This window comes from Scardinius erythrophthalmus (genome assembly GCF_964197995.2).
Source record: "Scardinius erythrophthalmus genome assembly, chromosome: 14".
Classification (NCBI taxonomy): Eukaryota; Metazoa; Chordata; class Actinopteri; order Cypriniformes; family Leuciscidae; genus Scardinius; species Scardinius erythrophthalmus.
This window is the reverse complement of record NC_138234.1, coordinates 41035668-41053736: the sequence shown is the minus strand read 5'-3', so window position 1 is coordinate 41053736 and position 18069 is coordinate 41035668.

Here is an 18069-nt window from a genome sequence, read left to right as displayed (position 1 = left end):
GATAAAATGCTAAGCAAGTGCATATTGATTATCTGGAAGGCAGGCTACACGAATAAACAAGGTATGCAAAGGGCCGAAATGGATCGCTGGGTCCTACCACCTTGGTGAAAACTTGCTGGGACCCGAGGGGTATATATGCCTCTTGCAAAAGCTTCAGCAGATACCATTGGGGAACAGGCTTTGACCCCGTAGGTGATATCTTTTCCCTTCAGATTTAGTCAAAGAACATCACTGGAACAGAACAATACATCCACACAGAGCAAACTTGAACTAAAATAAATTTCTTACGATTAATTTTCACGCTTTTATCATATAGTGACCAGTGGTGTTGTAAATACCTTAAGAGTTACATATGCCAAGTAAGCATACATGTAAGTGACTACATGTGGTGTGATAGAACTTCAAGACCATAGGCATAGTTGTCTATAGTAACATGAAAGCAAATAAGAAAAACCTGTCAAAGTCTAGAACTCTTGATTAGTTTGATTTCATAATAACCCAATAGAAGAAATGCTAAGCAAGTGCATATTGATTATCTGTAGGGAAGGCTACACGAATAAACAAGGTATGCAAAGGGGAGAAATGGATCGCTGGGTCCTACTACCTTGGTGAAAACTTGCTGGGACCTGAGGGGTATATATGTCTCTTGCAAAAGCTGCAGCTGATACCATTGGGGAACTGGCTTTGACCCCGTAGGTGATATATTTTCCCTTAAGAAAATTCAAAATGTCAAAGAACATCACTGAAACAGAACAATAAACAATAAATCCACACAGAGCAAACTTGAACTAATATAAATTTCTTACGATTAATTTTCACACTTTTATCATATAGTGACCAGTGGTGTTGTAAATACCTAAAGAGTAAGTAAGTATACATGTAAGTGACTACATGTGGTGTGATAGAACTTCAAGACCATAGGCATAGTTGTCTATAGTAACATGAAAGCAAATAAGAAGAACCTGTCAAAGTCTAGAACTCTTGATTAGTTTGATTCCATAATAACCCAATGGATAAAATGCTAAGCAAGTGCATATTGATTATCTGGAAGGCAGGCTACACGAATAAACAAGGTATGCAAAGGGCCGAAATGGATCGCTGGGTCCTACCACCTTGGTGAAAACTTGCTGGGACCCGAGGGGTATATATGCCTCTTGCAAAAGCTTCAGCAGAAACCATTGGGGAACAGGCTTTGACCCCGTAGGTGATATCTTTTCCCTTCAGATTTAGTCAAAGAACATCACTGGAACAGAACAATACATCCACACAGAGCAAACTTGAACTAAAATAAATTTCTTACGATTAATTTTCACGCTTTTATCATATAGTGACCAGTGGTGTTGTAAATACCTAAGGCGTTACATATGTCAAGTAAGCATACATGTAAGTGACTACATGTGGTGTGATAGAACTTCAAGACCCTAGGCATAGTTGTCTATAGTAACATGAAAGCAAATAAGAAGAACCTGTCAAAGTCTAGAACTCTTGATTAGTTTGATTCCATAATAACCCAATGGATAAAATGCTAAGCAAGTGCATATTGATTATCTGGAAGGCAGGCTACACGAATATACAAGGTATGCAAAGGGCCGAAATGGATCGCTGGGTCCTACCACCTTGGTGAAAACTTGCTGGGACCCGAGGGGTATATATGCCTCTTGCAAAAGTGTCAGCAGATACCATTGGGGAGCAGGCTTTGACCCCATAGGTGATATCTTTTCCCTTCAGATTTAGTCACAGAACATCACTGAAACAGAACAATAAATCCACACAGAGCAAACTTGAACTAAAATAAATTTCTTACAATTAATTTTCACGCTTTTATCATATAGTGACCAGTGGTGTTGTAAATACCTTAAGAGTTACATATGCCAAGTAAGCATACATGTAAGTGACTACATGTGGTGTGATAGAACTTCAAGACCCTAGGCATAGTTGTCTATAGTAACATGAAAGCAAATAAGAAAAACCTGTCAAAGTCTAGAACTCTTGATTAGTTTGATTTCATAATAACCCAATGGAAGAAATGCTAAGCAAGTGCATATTGATTATCTGTAGGGAAGGCTACACGAATAAACAAGGTATGCAAAGGGGAGAAATGGATCGCTGGGTCCTACCACCTTGGTGAAAACTTGCTGGGACCCGAGGGGTATATATGTCTCTTTCAAAAGCTGCAGCTGATACCATTGGGGAACTGGCTTTGACCCCGTAGGTGATATATTTTCCCTTCAGAAAATTCAAAATGTCAAAGAACATAACTGAAACAGAACAATAAACAATAAATCCACACAGAGCAAACTTGAACTAATATAAATTTCTTACGATTAATTTTCACACTTTTATCATATAGTGACCAGTGGTGTTGTAAATACCTAAAGAGTAAGTAAGTATACATGTAAGTGACTACATGTGGTGTGATAGAACTTCAAGACCCTAGGCATAGTTGTCTATAGTAACATGAAAGCAAATAAGAAGAACCTGTCAAAGTCTAGAACTCTTGATTAGTTTGATTCCATAATAACCCAATGGATAAAATGCTAAGCAAGTGCATATTGATTATCTGGAAGGCAGGCTACACGAATAAACAAGGTATGCAAAGGGCCGAAATGGATCGCTGGGTCCTACCACCTTGGTGAAAACTTGCTGGGACCCGAGGGGTATATATGCCTCTTGCAAAAGCTTCAGCAGAAACCATTGGGGAGCAGGCTTTGACCCCATAGGTGATATCTTTTCCCTTCAGATTTAATCACAGAACATCACTGAAACAGAACAATAAATCTACACAGAGCAAACTTGAACTAATATAAATTTCTTACGATTAATTTTCACACTTTTATCATATAGTGACCAGTGGTGTTGTAAATACCTAAGGCGTTACATATGTCAAGTAAGCATACATGTAAGTGACTACATGTGGTGTGATAGAACTTCAAGACCCTAGGCATAGTTGTCTATAGTAACATGAAAGCAAATAAGAAGAACCTGTCAAAGTCTAGAACTCTTGATTAGTTTAATTCCATAATAACCCAATGGATAAAATGCTAAGCAAGTGCATATTGATTATCTGGAAGGCAGGCTACACGAATAAACAAGGTATGCAAAGGGCCGAAATGGATCGCTGGGTCCTACCACCTTGGTGAAAACTTGCTGGGACCCGAGGGGTATATATGTCTCTTGCAAAAGAGTCAGCAGATACCATTGGGGAGCAGGCTTTGACCCCATAGGTGATATCTTTTCCCTTCAGATTTAGTCACAGAACATCACTGAAACAGAACAATAAATCCACACAGAGCAAACTTGAACTAATATAAATTTCTTACGATTAATTTTCACGCTTTTATCATATAGTGACCAGTGGTGTTGTAAATACCTAAAGAGTACATATGTCAAGTAAGTATACATGTAAGTGACTACATGTGGTGTGATAGAACTTCAAGACCCTAGGCATAGTTGTCTATAGTAACATGAAAGCAAATAAGAAGAACCTGTCAAAGTCTAGAACTCTTGATTAGTTTGATTCCATAATAACCCAATGGATAAAATGCTAAGCAAGTGCATATTGATTATCTGGAAGGCAGGCTACACGAATAAACAAGGTATGCAAAGGGCCGAAATGGATCGCTGGGTCCTACCACCTTGGTGAAAACTTGCTGGGACCCGAGGGGTATATATGCCTCTTGCAAAAGTGTCAGCAGAAACCATTGGGGAGCAGGCTTTGACCCCATAGGTGATATCTTTTCCCTTCAGATTTAATCAGAGAACATCACTGAAACAGAACAATAAATCTACACAGAGCAAACTTGAACTAATATAAATTTCTTACGATTAATTTTCACACTTTTATCATATAGTGACCAGTGGTGTTGTAAATACCTAAGGAGTTACATATGTCAAGTAAGCATACATGTAAGTGACTACATGTGGTGTGATAGAACTTCAAGACCCTAGGCATAGTTGTCTATAGTAACATGAAAGCAAATAAGAAGAACCTGTCAAAGTCTAGAACTCTTGATTAGTTTGATTCCATAATAACCCAATGGATAAAATGCTAAGCAAGTGCATATTGATTATCTGGAAGGCAGGCTACACGAATAAACAAGGTATGCAAAGGGCCGAAATGGATCGCTGGGTCCTACCACCTTGGTGAAAACTTGCTGGGACCCGAGGGGTATATATGTCTCTTGCAAAAGTGTCAGCAGATACCATTGGGGAGCAGGCTTTGACCCCATAGGTGATATCTTTTCCCTTCAGATTTAGTCACAGAACATCACTGAAACAGAACAATAAATCCACACAGAGCAAACTTGAACTAATATAAATTTCTTACGATTAATTTTCACGCTTTTATCATATAGTGACCAGTGGTGTTGTAAATACCTAAAGAGTACATATGTCAAGTAAGTATACATGTAAGTGACTACATGTGGTGTGATAGAACTTCAAGACCCTAGGCATAGTTGTCTATAGTAACATGAAAGCAAATAAGAAGAACCTGTCAAAGTCTAGAACTCTTGATTAGTTTGATTCCATAATAACCCAATGGATAAAATGCTAAGCAAGTGCATATTGATTATCTGGAAGGCAGGCTACACGAATAAACAAGGTATGCAAAGGGCCGAAATGGATCGCTGGGTCCTACCACCTTGGTGAAAACTTGCTGGGACCCGAGGGGTATATATGCCTCTTGCAAAAGTGTCAGCAGAAACCATTGGGGAGCAGGCTTTGACCCCATAGGTGATATCTTTTCCCTTCAGATTTAGTCAGAGAACATCACTGAAACAGAACAATAAATCTACACAGAGCAAACTTGAACTAATATAAATTTCTTACGATTAATTTTCACACTTTTATCATATAGTGACCAGTGGTGTTGTAAATACCTAAGGAGTTACATATGTCAAGTAAGCATACATGTAAGTGACTACATGTGGTGTGATAGAACTTCAAGACCCTAGGCATAGTTGTCTATAGTAACATGAAAGCAAATAAGAAGAACCTGTCAAAGTCTAGAACTCTTGATTAGTTTGATTTCATAATAACCCAATGGAAGAAATGCTAAGCAAATGCATATTGATTATCTGTAGGGAAGGCTACACGAATAAACAAGGTATGCAAAGGGGAGAAATGGATCGCTGGGTCCTACCACCTTGGTGAAAACTTGCTGGGACCCGAGGGGTATATATGTCTCTTTCAAAAGCTGCAGCTGATACCATTGGGGAACTGGCTTTGACCCCGTAGGTGATATATTTTCCCTTCAGAAAATTCAAAATGTCAAAGAACATAACTGAAACAGAACAATAAACAATAAATCCACACAGAGCAAACTTGAACTAATATAAATTTCTTACGATTAATTTTCACACTTTTATCATATAGTGACCAGTGGTGTTGTAAATACCTAAAGAGTACATATGTCAAGTAATTATACATGTAAGTGACTACATGTGGTGTGATAGAACTTCAAGACCCTAGGCATAGTTGTCCATAGTAACATGAAAGCAAATAAGAAGAACCTGTCAAAGTCTAGAACTCTTGATTAGTTTGATTCCATAATAACCCAATGGATAAAATGCTAAGCAAGTGCATATTGATTATCTGGAAGGCAGGCTACACGAATAAACAAGGTATGCAAAGGACCGAAATGGATCGCTGGGTCCTACCACCTTGGTGAAAACTTGCTGGGACCCGAGGGTTATATATGCCTCTTGCAAAAGTGTCAGCAGAAACCATTGGGGAGCAGGCTTTGACCCCATAGGTGATATCTTTTCCCCTCAGATTTAATCACAGAACATCACTGAAACAGAACAATAAATCTACACAGAGCAAACTTGAACTAATATAAATTTCTTACGATTAATTTTCACACTTTTATCATATAGTGACCAGTGGTGTTGTAAATACCTAAGGCGTTACATATGTCAAGTAAGCATACATGTAAGTGACTACATGTGGTGTGATAGAACTTCAAGACCCTAGGCATAGTTGTCTATAGTAACATGAAAGCAAATAAGAAGAACCTGTCAAAGTCTAGAACTCTTGATTAGTTTGATTCCATAATAACCCAATGGATAAAATGCTAAGCAAGTGCATATTGATTATCTGGAAGGCAGGCTACACGAATAAACAAGGTATGCAAAGGACCGAAATGGATCGCTGGGTCCTACCACCTTGGTGAAAACTTGCTGGGACCCGAGGGGTATATATGCCTCTTGCAAAAGTGTCAGCAGAAACCATTGGGGAGCAGGCTTTGACCCCATAGGTGATATCTTTTCCCTTCAGATTTAGTCACAGAACATCACTGAAACAGAACAATAAATATACACAGAGCAAACTTGAACTAATATAAATTTCTTACGATTAATTTTCACACTTTTATCATATAGTGACCAGTGGTGTTGTAAATACCTAAGGCGTTACATATGTCAAGTAAGCATACATGTAAGTGACTACATGTGGTGTGATAGAACTTCAAGACCCTAGGCATAGTTGTCTATAGTAACATGAAAGCAAATAAGAAGAACCTGTCAAAGTCTAGAACTCTTGATTAGTTTGATTCCATAATAACCCAATGGATAAAATGCTAAGCAAGTGCATATTGATTATCTGGAAGGCAGGCTACACGAATAAACAAGGTATGCAAAGGGCCGAAATGGATCGCTGGGTCCTACCACCTTGGTGAAAACTTGCTGGGACCCGAGGGGTATATATGCCTCTTGCAAAAGTGTCAGCAGAAACCATTGGGGAGCAGGCTTTGACCCCATAGGTGATATCTTTTCCCTTCAGATTTAGTCAGAGAACATCACTGAAACAGAACAATAAATCTACACAGAGCAAACTTGAACTAATATAAATTTCTTACGATTAATTTTCACACTTTTATCATATAGTGACCAGTGGTGTTGTAAATACCTAAGGAGTTACATATGCCAAGTAAGCATACATGTAAGTGACTACATGTGGTGTGATAGAACTTCAAGACCATAGGCATAGTTGTCTATAGTAACATGAAAGCAAATAAGAAAAACCTGTCAAAGTCTAAAACTCTTGATTAGTTTGATTTCATAATAACCCAATAGAAGAAATGCCAAGCAAGTGCATATTGATTATCTGTAGGGAAGGCTACACGAATAAACAAGGTATGCAAAGGGGAGAAATGGATCGCTGGGTCCTACTACCTTGGTGAAAACTTGCTGGGACCCGAGGGGTATATATGTCTCTTGCAAAAGCTGCAGCTGATACCATTGGGGAACTGGCTTTGACCCCGTAGGTGATATATTTTCCTTTCAGAAAATTCAAAATGTCAAAGAACATCACTGAAACAGAACAATAAACAATAAATCCACACAGAGCAAACTTGAACTAATATAAATTTCTTACGATTAATTTTCACACTTTTATCATATAGTGACCAGTGGTGTTGTAAATACCTAAAGAGTAAGTAAGTATACATGTAAGTGACTACATGTGGTGTGATAGAACTTCAAGACCCTAGGCATAGTTGTCTATAGTAACATGAAAGCAAATAAGAAGAACCTGTCAAAGTCTAGAACTCTTGATTAGTTTGATTCCATAATAACCCAATGGATAAAATGCTAAGCAAGTGCATATTGATTATCTGGAAGGCAGGCTACACGAATAAACAAGGTATGCAAAGGGCCGAAATGGATCGCTGGGTCCTACCACCTTGGTGAAAACTTGCTGGGACCCGAGGGGTATATATGCCTCTTGCAAAAGTGTCAGCAGAAACCATTGGGGAGCAGGCTTTGACCCCATAGGTGATATCTTTTCCCTTCAGATTTAGTCACACAACATCACTGAAACAGAATAATAAATCTACTCAGAGCAAACTTGAACTAATATAAATTTCTTACGATTAATTTTCACACTTTTATCATATAGTGACCAGTGGTGTTGTAAATACCTAAGGCGTTACATATGTCAAGTAAGCATACATGTAAGTGACTACATGTGGTGTGATAGAACTTCAAGACCCTAGGCATAGTTGTCTATAGTAACACGAAAGCAAATAAGAAGAACCTGTCAAAGTCTAGAACTCTTGATTAGTTTGATTCCATAATAACCCAATGGATAAAATGCTAAGCAAGTGCATATTGATTATCTGGAAGGCAGGCTACACGAATATACAAGGTATGCAAAGGGCCGAAATGGATCGCTGGGTCCTACCACCTTGGTGAAAACTTGCTGGGACCCGAGGGGTATATATGCCTCTTGCAAAAGTGTCAGCAGATACCATTGGGGAGCAGGCTTTGACCCCATAGGTGATATCTTTTCCCTTCAGATTTAGTCACAGAACATCACTGAAACAGAACAATAAATCCACACAGAGCAAACTTGAACTAAAATAAATTTCTTACAATTAATTTTCACGCTTTTATCATATAGTGACCAGTGGTGTTGTAAATACCTTAAGAGTTACATATGCCAAGTAAGCATACATGTAAGTGACTACATGTGGTGTGATAGAACTTCAAGACCCTAGGCATAGTTGTCTATAGTAACATGAAAGCAAATAAGAAAAACCTGTCAAAGTCTAGAACTCTTGATTAGTTTGATTTCATAATAACCCAATGGAAGAAATGCTAAGGAAGTGCATATTGATTATCTGTAGGGAAGGCTACACGAATAAACAAGGTATGCAAAGGGGAGAAATGGATCGCTGGGTCCTACCACCTTGGTGAAAACTTGCTGGGACCCGAGGGGTATATATGTCTCTTTCAAAAGCTGCAGCTGATACCATTGGGGAACTGGCTTTGACCCCGTAGGTGATATATTTTCCCTTCAGAAAATTCAAAATGTCAAAGAACATCACTGAAACAGAACAATAAACAATAAATCCACACAGAGCAAACTTGAACTAATATAAATTTCTTACGATTAATTTTCACACTTTTATCATATAGTGACCAGTGGTGTTGTAAATACCTAAAGAGTACATATGTCAAGTAAGCATACATGTAAGTGACTACATGTGGTGTGATAGAACTTCAAGACCCTAGGCATAGTTGTCTATAGTAACATGAAAGCAAATAAGAAGAACCTGTCAAAGTCTAGAACTCTTGATTAGTTTGATTCCATAATAACCCAATGGATAAAATGCTAAGCAAGTGCATATTGATTATCTGGAAGGCAGGCTACACGAATAAACAAGGTATGCAAAGGGCCGAAATGGATCGCTGGGTCCTACCACCTTGGTGAAAACTTGCTGGGACCCGAGGGGTATATATGCCTCTTGCAAAAGCTTCAGCAGATACCATTGGGGAACAGGCTTTGACCCCGTAGGTGATATCTTTTCCCTTCAGATTTAGTCAAAGAACATCACTGGAACAGAACAATACATCCACACAGAGCAAACTTGAACTAAAATAAATTTCTTACGATTAATTTTCACGCTTTTATCATATAGTGACCAGTGGTGTTGAAAATACCTTAAGAGTTACATATGCCAAGTAAGCATACATGTAAGTGACTACATGTGGTGTGATAGAACTTCAAGACCATAGGCATAGTTGTCTATAGTAACATGAAAGCAAATAAGAAAAACCTGTCAAAGTCTAGAACTCTTGATTAGTTTGATTTCATAATAACCCAATAGAAGAAATGCTAAGCAAGTGCATATTGATTATCTGTAGGGAAGGCTACACAAATAAACAAGGTATGCAAAGGGGAGAAATGGATCGCTGGGTCCTACTACCTTGGTGAAAACTTGCTGGGACCCGAGGGGTATATATGTCTCTTGCAAAAGCTGCAGCTGATACCATTGGGGAACTGGCTTTGACCCCGTAGGTGATATATTTTCCTTTCAGAAAATTCAAAATGTCAAAGAACATCACTGAAACAGAACAATAAACAATAAATCCACACAGAGCAAACTTGAACTAATATAAATTTCTTACGATTAATTTTCACACTTTTATCATATAGTGACCAGTGGTGTTGTAAATACCTAAAGAGTAAGTAAGTATACATGTAAGTGACTACATGTGGTGTGATAGAACTTCAAGACCATAGGCATAGTTGTCTATAGTAACATGAAAGCAAATAAGAAGAACCTGTCAAAGTCTAGAACTCTTGATTAGTTTGATTCCATAATAACCCAATGGATAAAATGCTAAGCAAGTGCATATTGATTATCTGGAAGGCAGGCTACACGAATAAACAAGGTATGCAAAGGGCCGAAATGGATCGCTGGGTCCTACCACCTTGGTGAAAACTTGCTGGGACCCGAGGGGTATATATGCCTCTTGCAAAAGCTTCAGCAGAAACCATTGGGGAGCAGGCTTTGACCCCATAGGTGATATCTTTTCCCTTCAGATTTAGTCACAGAACATCACTGAAACAGAACAATAAATATACACAGAGCAAACTTGAACTAATATAAATTTCTTACGATTAATTTTCACACTTTTATCATATAGTGACCAGTGGTGTTGTAAATACCTAAGGCGTTACATATGTCAAGTAAGCATACATGTAAGTGACTACATGTGGTGTGATAGAACTTCAAGACCCTAGGCATAGTTGTCTATAGTAACATGAAAGCAAATAAGAAGAACCTGTCAAAGTCTAGAACTCTTGATTAGTTTAATTCCATAATAACCCAATGGATAAAATGCTAAGCAAGTGCATATTGATTATCTGGAAGGCAGGCTACACGAATAAACAAGGTATGCAAAGGGCCGAAATGGATCGCTGGGTCCTACCACCTTGGTGAAAACTTGCTGGGACCCGAGGGGTATATATGTCTCTTGCAAAAGTGTCAGCAGATACCATTGGGGAGCAGGCTTTGACCCCATAGGTGATATCTTTTCCCTTCAGATTTAGTCACAGAACATCACTGAAACAGAACAATAAATCCACACAGAGCAAACTTGAACTAATATAAATTTCTTACGATTAATTTTCACACTTTTATCATATAGTGACCAGTGGTGTTGTAAATACCTAAGGCGTTACATATGTCAAGTAAGCATACATGTAAGTGACTACATGTGGTGTGATAGAACTTCAAGACCCTAGGCATAGTTGTCTATAGTAACATGAAAGCAAATAAGAAAAACCTGTCAAAGTCTAGAACTCTTGATTAGTTTGATTTCATAATAACCCAATGGAAGAAATGCTAAGGAAGTGCATATTGATTATCTGTAGGGAAGGCTACACGAATAAACAAGGTATGCAAAGGGGAGAAATGGATCGCTGGGTCCTACCACCTTGGTGAAAACTTGCTGGGACCCGAGGGGTATATATGTCTCTTTCAAAAGCTGCAGCTGATACCATTGGGGAACTGGCTTTGACCCCGTAGGTGATATATTTTCCCTTCAGAAAATTCAAAATGTCAAAGAACATCACTGAAACAGAACAATAAACAATAAATCCACACAGAGCAAACTTGAACTAATATAAATTTCTTACGATTAATTTTCACACTTTTATCATATAGTGACCAGTGGTGTTGTAAATACCTAAAGAGTACATATGTCAAGTAAGCATACATGTAAGTGACTACATGTGGTGTGATAGAACTTCAAGACCCTAGGCATAGTTGTCTATAGTAACATGAAAGCAAATAAGAAGAACCTGTCAAAGTCTAGAACTCTTGATTAGTTTGATTCCATAATAACCCAATGGATAAAATGCTAAGCAAGTGCATATTGATTATCTGGAAGGCAGGCTACACGAATAAACAAGGTATGCAAAGGGCCGAAATGGATCGCTGGGTCCTACCACCTTGGTGAAAACTTGCTGGGACCCGAGGGGTATATATGCCTCTTGCAAAAGCTTCAGCAGATACCATTGGGGAACAGGCTTTGACCCCGTAGGTGATATCTTTTCCCTTCAGATTTAGTCAAAGAACATCACTGGAACAGAACAATACATCCACACAGAGCAAACTTGAACTAAAATAAATTTCTTACGATTAATTTTCACGCTTTTATCATATAGTGACCAGTGGTGTTGAAAATACCTTAAGAGTTACATATGCCAAGTAAGCATACATGTAAGTGACTACATGTGGTGTGATAGAACTTCAAGACCATAGGCATAGTTGTCTATAGTAACATGAAAGCAAATAAGAAAAACCTGTCAAAGTCTAGAACTCTTGATTAGTTTGATTTCATAATAACCCAATAGAAGAAATGCTAAGCAAGTGCATATTGATTATCTGTAGGGAAGGCTACACAAATAAACAAGGTATGCAAAGGGGAGAAATGGATCGCTGGGTCCTACTACCTTGGTGAAAACTTGCTGGGACCCGAGGGGTATATATGTCTCTTGCAAAAGCTGCAGCTGATACCATTGGGGAACTGGCTTTGACCCCGTAGGTGATATATTTTCCTTTCAGAAAATTCAAAATGTCAAAGAACATCACTGAAACAGAACAATAAACAATAAATCCACACAGAGCAAACTTGAACTAATATAAATTTCTTACGATTAATTTTCACACTTTTATCATATAGTGACCAGTGGTGTTGTAAATACCTAAAGAGTAAGTAAGTATACATGTAAGTGACTACATGTGGTGTGATAGAACTTCAAGACCATAGGCATAGTTGTCTATAGTAACATGAAAGCAAATAAGAAGAACCTGTCAAAGTCTAGAACTCTTGATTAGTTTGATTCCATAATAACCCAATGGATAAAATGCTAAGCAAGTGCATATTGATTATCTGGAAGGCAGGCTACACGAATAAACAAGGTATGCAAAGGGCCGAAATGGATCGCTGGGTCCTACCACCTTGGTGAAAACTTGCTGGGACCCGAGGGGTATATATGCCTCTTGCAAAAGCTTCAGCAGAAACCATTGGGGAGCAGGCTTTGACCCCATAGGTGATATCTTTTCCCTTCAGATTTAGTCACAGAACATCACTGAAACAGAACAATAAATATACACAGAGCAAACTTGAACTAATATAAATTTCTTACGATTAATTTTCACACTTTTATCATATAGTGACCAGTGGTGTTGTAAATACCTAAGGCGTTACATATGTCAAGTAAGCATACATGTAAGTGACTACATGTGGTGTGATAGAACTTCAAGACCCTAGGCATAGTTGTCTATAGTAACATGAAAGCAAATAAGAAGAACCTGTCAAAGTCTAGAACTCTTGATTAGTTTAATTCCATAATAACCCAATGGATAAAATGCTAAGCAAGTGCATATTGATTATCTGGAAGGCAGGCTACACGAATAAACAAGGTATGCAAAGGGCCGAAATGGATCGCTGGGTCCTACCACCTTGGTGAAAACTTGCTGGGACCCGAGGGGTATATATGTCTCTTGCAAAAGTGTCAGCAGATACCATTGGGGAGCAGGCTTTGACCCCATAGGTGATATCTTTTCCCTTCAGATTTAGTCACAGAACATCACTGAAACAGAACAATAAATCCACACAGAGCAAACTTGAACTAATATAAATTTCTTACGATTAATTTTCACACTTTTATCATATAGTGACCAGTGGTGTTGTAAATACCTAAAGAGTACATATGTCAAGTAAGTATACATGTAAGTGACTACATGTGGTGTGATAGAACTTCAAGACCCTAGGCATAGTTGTCTATAGTAACATGAAAGCAAATAAGAAGAACCTGTCAAAGTCTAGAACTCTTGATTAGTTTGATTCCATAATAACCCAATGGATAAAATGCTAAGCAAGTGCATATTGATTATCTGGAAGGCAGGCTACACGAATAAACAAGGTATGCAAAGGGCCGAAATGGATCGCTGGGTCCTACCACCTTGGTGAAAACTTGCTGGGACCCGAGGGGTATATATGCCTCTTGCAAAAGTGTCAGCAGAAACCATTGGGGAGCAGGCTTTGACCCCATAGGTGATATCTTTTCCCTTTAGATTTAGTCAGAGAACATCACTGAAACAGAACAATAAATCTACACAGAGCAAACTTGAACTAATATAAATTTCTTACGATTAATTTTCACACTTTTATCATATAGTGACCAGTGGTGTTGTAAATACCTAAGGAGTTACATATGTCAAGTAAGCATACATGTAAGTGACTACATGTGGTGTGATAGAACTTCAAGACCCTAGGCATAGTTGTCTATAGTAACATGAAAGCAAATAAGAAGAACCTGTCAAAGTGTAGAACTCTTGATTAGTTTGATTCCATAATAACCCAATGGATAAAATGCTAAGCAAGTGCATATTGATTATCTGGAAGGCAGGCTACACGAATAAACAAGGTATGCAAAGGGCCGAAATGGATCGCTGGGTCCTACCACCTTGGTGAAAACTTGCTGGGACCCGAGGGGTATATATGCCTCTTGCAAAAGCTTCAGCAGATACCATTGGGGAACAGGCTTTGACCCCGTAGGTGATATCTTTTCCCTTCAGATTTAGTCAAAGAACATCACTGGAACAGAACAATACATCCACACAGAGCAAACTTGAACTAAAATAAATTTCTTACGATTAATTTTCACGCTTTTATCATATAGTGACCAGTGGTGTTGTAAATACCTTAAGAGTTACATATGCCAAGTAAGCATACATGTAAGTGACTACATGTGGTGTGATAGAACTTCAAGACCATAGGCATAGTTGTCTATAGTAACATGAAAGCAAATAAGAAAAACCTGTCAAAGTCTAGAACTCTTGATTAGTTTGATTTCATAATAACCCAATAGAAGAAATGCTAAGCAAGTGCATATTGATTATCTGTAGGGAAGGCTACACGAATAAACAAGGTATGCAAAGGGGAGAAATGGATCGCTGGGTCCTACTACCTTGGTGAAAACTTGCTGGGACCTGAGGGGTATATATGTCTCTTGCAAAAGCTGCAGCTGATACCATTGGGGAACTGGCTTTGACCCCGTAGGTGATATATTTTCCCTTAAGAAAATTCAAAATGTCAAAGAACATCACTGAAACAGAACAATAAACAATAAATCCACACAGAGCAAACTTGAACTAATATAAATTTCTTACGATTAATTTTCACACTTTTATCATATAGTGACCAGTGGTGTTGTAAATACCTAAAGAGTAAGTAAGTATACATGTAAGTGACTACATGTGGTGTGATAGAACTTCAAGACCATAGGCATAGTTGTCTATAGTAACATGAAAGCAAATAAGAAGAACCTGTCAAAGTCTAGAACTCTTGATTAGTTTGATTCCATAATAACCCAATGGATAAAATGCTAAGCAAGTGCATATTGATTATCTGGAAGGCAGGCTACACGAATAAACAAGGTATGCAAAGGGCCGAAATGGATCGCTGGGTCCTACCACCTTGGTGAAAACTTGCTGGGACCCGAGGGGTATATATGCCTCTTGCAAAAGCTTCAGCAGAAACCATTGGGGAGCAGGCTTTGACCCCATAGGTGATATCTTTTCCCTTCAGATTTAATCACAGAACATCACTGAAACAGAACAATAAATCTACACAGAGCAAACTTGAACTAATATAAATTTCTTACGATTAATTTTCACACTTTTATCATATAGTGACCAGTGGTGTTGTAAATACCTAAGGCGTTACATATGTCAAGTAAGCATACATGTAAGTGACTACATGTGGTGTGATAGAACTTCAAGACCCTAGGCATAGTTGTCTATAGTAACATGAAAGCAAATAAGAAGAACCTGTCAAAGTCTAGAACTCTTGATTAGTTTGATTCCATAATAACCAAATGGATAAAATGCTAAGCAAGTGCATATTGATTATCTGGAAGGCAGGCTACACAAATAAACAAGGTATGCAAAGGACCGAAATGGATCGCTGGGTCCTACCACCTTGGTGAAAACTTGCTGGGACCCGAGGGGTATATATGCCTCTTGCAAAAGTGTCAGCAGAAACCATTGGGGAGCAGGCTTTGACCCCATAGGTGATATCTTTTCCCTTCAGATTTAGTCACAGAACATCACTGAAACAGAACAATAAATATACACAGAGCAAACTTGAACTAATATAAATTTCTTACGATTAATTTTCACACTTTTATCATATAGTGACCAGTGGTGTTGTAAATACCTAAGGCGTTACATATGTCAAGTAAGCATACATGTAAGTGACTACATGTGGTGTGATAGAACTTCAAGACCCTAGGCATAGTTGTCTATAGTAACATGAAAGCAAATAAGAAGAACCTGTCAAAGTCTAGAACTCTTGATTAGTTTAATTCCATAATAACCCAATGGATAAAATGCTAAGCAAGTGCATATTGATTATCTGGAAGGCAGGCTACACGAATAAACAAGGTATGCAAAGGGCCGAAATGGATCGCTGGGTCCTACCACCTTGGTGAAAACTTGCTGGGACCCGAGGGGTATATATGTCTCTTGCAAAAGTGTCAGCAGATACCATTGGGGAGCAGGCTTTGACCCCATAGGTGATATCTTTTCCCTTCAGATTTAGTCACAGAACATCACTGAAACAGAACAATAAATCCACACAGAGCAAACTTGAACTAATATAAATTTCTTACGATTAATTTTCACGCTTTTATCATATAGTGACCAGTGGTGTTGTAAATACCTAAAGAGTACATATGTCAAGTAAGTATACATGTAAGTGACTACATGTGGTGTGATAGAACTTCAAGACCCTAGGCATAGTTGTCTATAGTAACATGAAAGCAAATAAGAAAAACCTGTCAAAGTCTAGAACTCTTGATTAGTTTGATTTCATAATAACCCAATGGAAGAAATGCTAAGCAAGTGCATATTGATTATCTGTAGGGAAGGCTACACAAATAAACAAGGTATGCAAAGGGGAGAAATGGATCGCTGGGTCCTACCACCTTGGTGAAAACTTGCTGGGACCCGAGGGGTATATATGTCTCTTTCAAAAGCTGCAGCTGATACCATTGGGGAACTGGCTTTGACCCCGTAGGTGATATATTTTCCCTTCAGAAAATTCAAAATGTCAAAGAACATAACTGAAACAGAACAATAAACAATAAATCCACACAGAGCAAACTTGAACTAATATAAATTTCTTACGATTAATTTTCACACTTTTATCATATAGTGACCAGTGGTGTTGTAAATACCTAAAGAGTAAGTAAGTATACATGTAAGTGACTACATGTGGTGTGATAGAACTTCAAGACCCTAGGCATAGTTGTCTATAGTAACATGAAAGCAAACAAGAAGAACCTGTCAAAGTCTAGAACTCTTGATTAGTTTGATTCCATAATAACCCAATGGATAAAATGCTAAGCAAGTGCATATTGATTATCTGAAAGGCAGGCTACACGAATAAACAAGGTATGCAAATGGCCGAAATGGATCGCTGGGTCCTACCACCTTGGTGAAAACTTGCTGGGACCCGAGGGGTATATATGCCTCTTGCAAAAGTGTCAGCAGAAACCATTGGGGAGCAGGCTTTGACCCCATAGGTGATATCTTTTCCCTTCAGATTTAGTCAGAGAACATCACTGAAACAGAACAATAAATCTACACAGAGCAAACTTGAACTAATATAAATTTCTTACGATTAATTTTCACACTTTTATCATATAGTGACCAGTGGTGTTGTAAATACCTAAGGAGTTACATATGTCAAGTAAGCATACATGTAAGTGACTACATGTGGTGTGATAGAACTTCAAGACCCTAGGCATAGTTGTCTATAGTAACATGAAAGCAAATAAGAAGAACCTGTCAAAGTCTAGAACTCTTGATTAGTTTGATTCCATAATAACCCAATGGATAAAATGCTAAGCAAGTGCATATTGATTATCTGGAAGGCAGGCTACACGAATAAACAAGGTATGCAAAGGGCCGAAATGGATCGCTGGGTCCTACCACCTTGGTGAAAACTTGCTGGGACCCGAGGGGTATATATGCCTCTTGCAAAAGCTTCAGCAGAAACCATTGGGGAGCAGGCTTTGACCCCATAGGTGATATCTTTTCCCTTCAGATTTAATCAGAGAACATCACTGAAACAGAACAATAAATCTACACAGAGCAAACTTGAACTAATATAAATTTCTTACGATTAATTTTCACACTTTTATCATATAGTGACCAGTGGTGTTGTAAATACCTAAGGCGTTACATATGTCAAGTAAGCA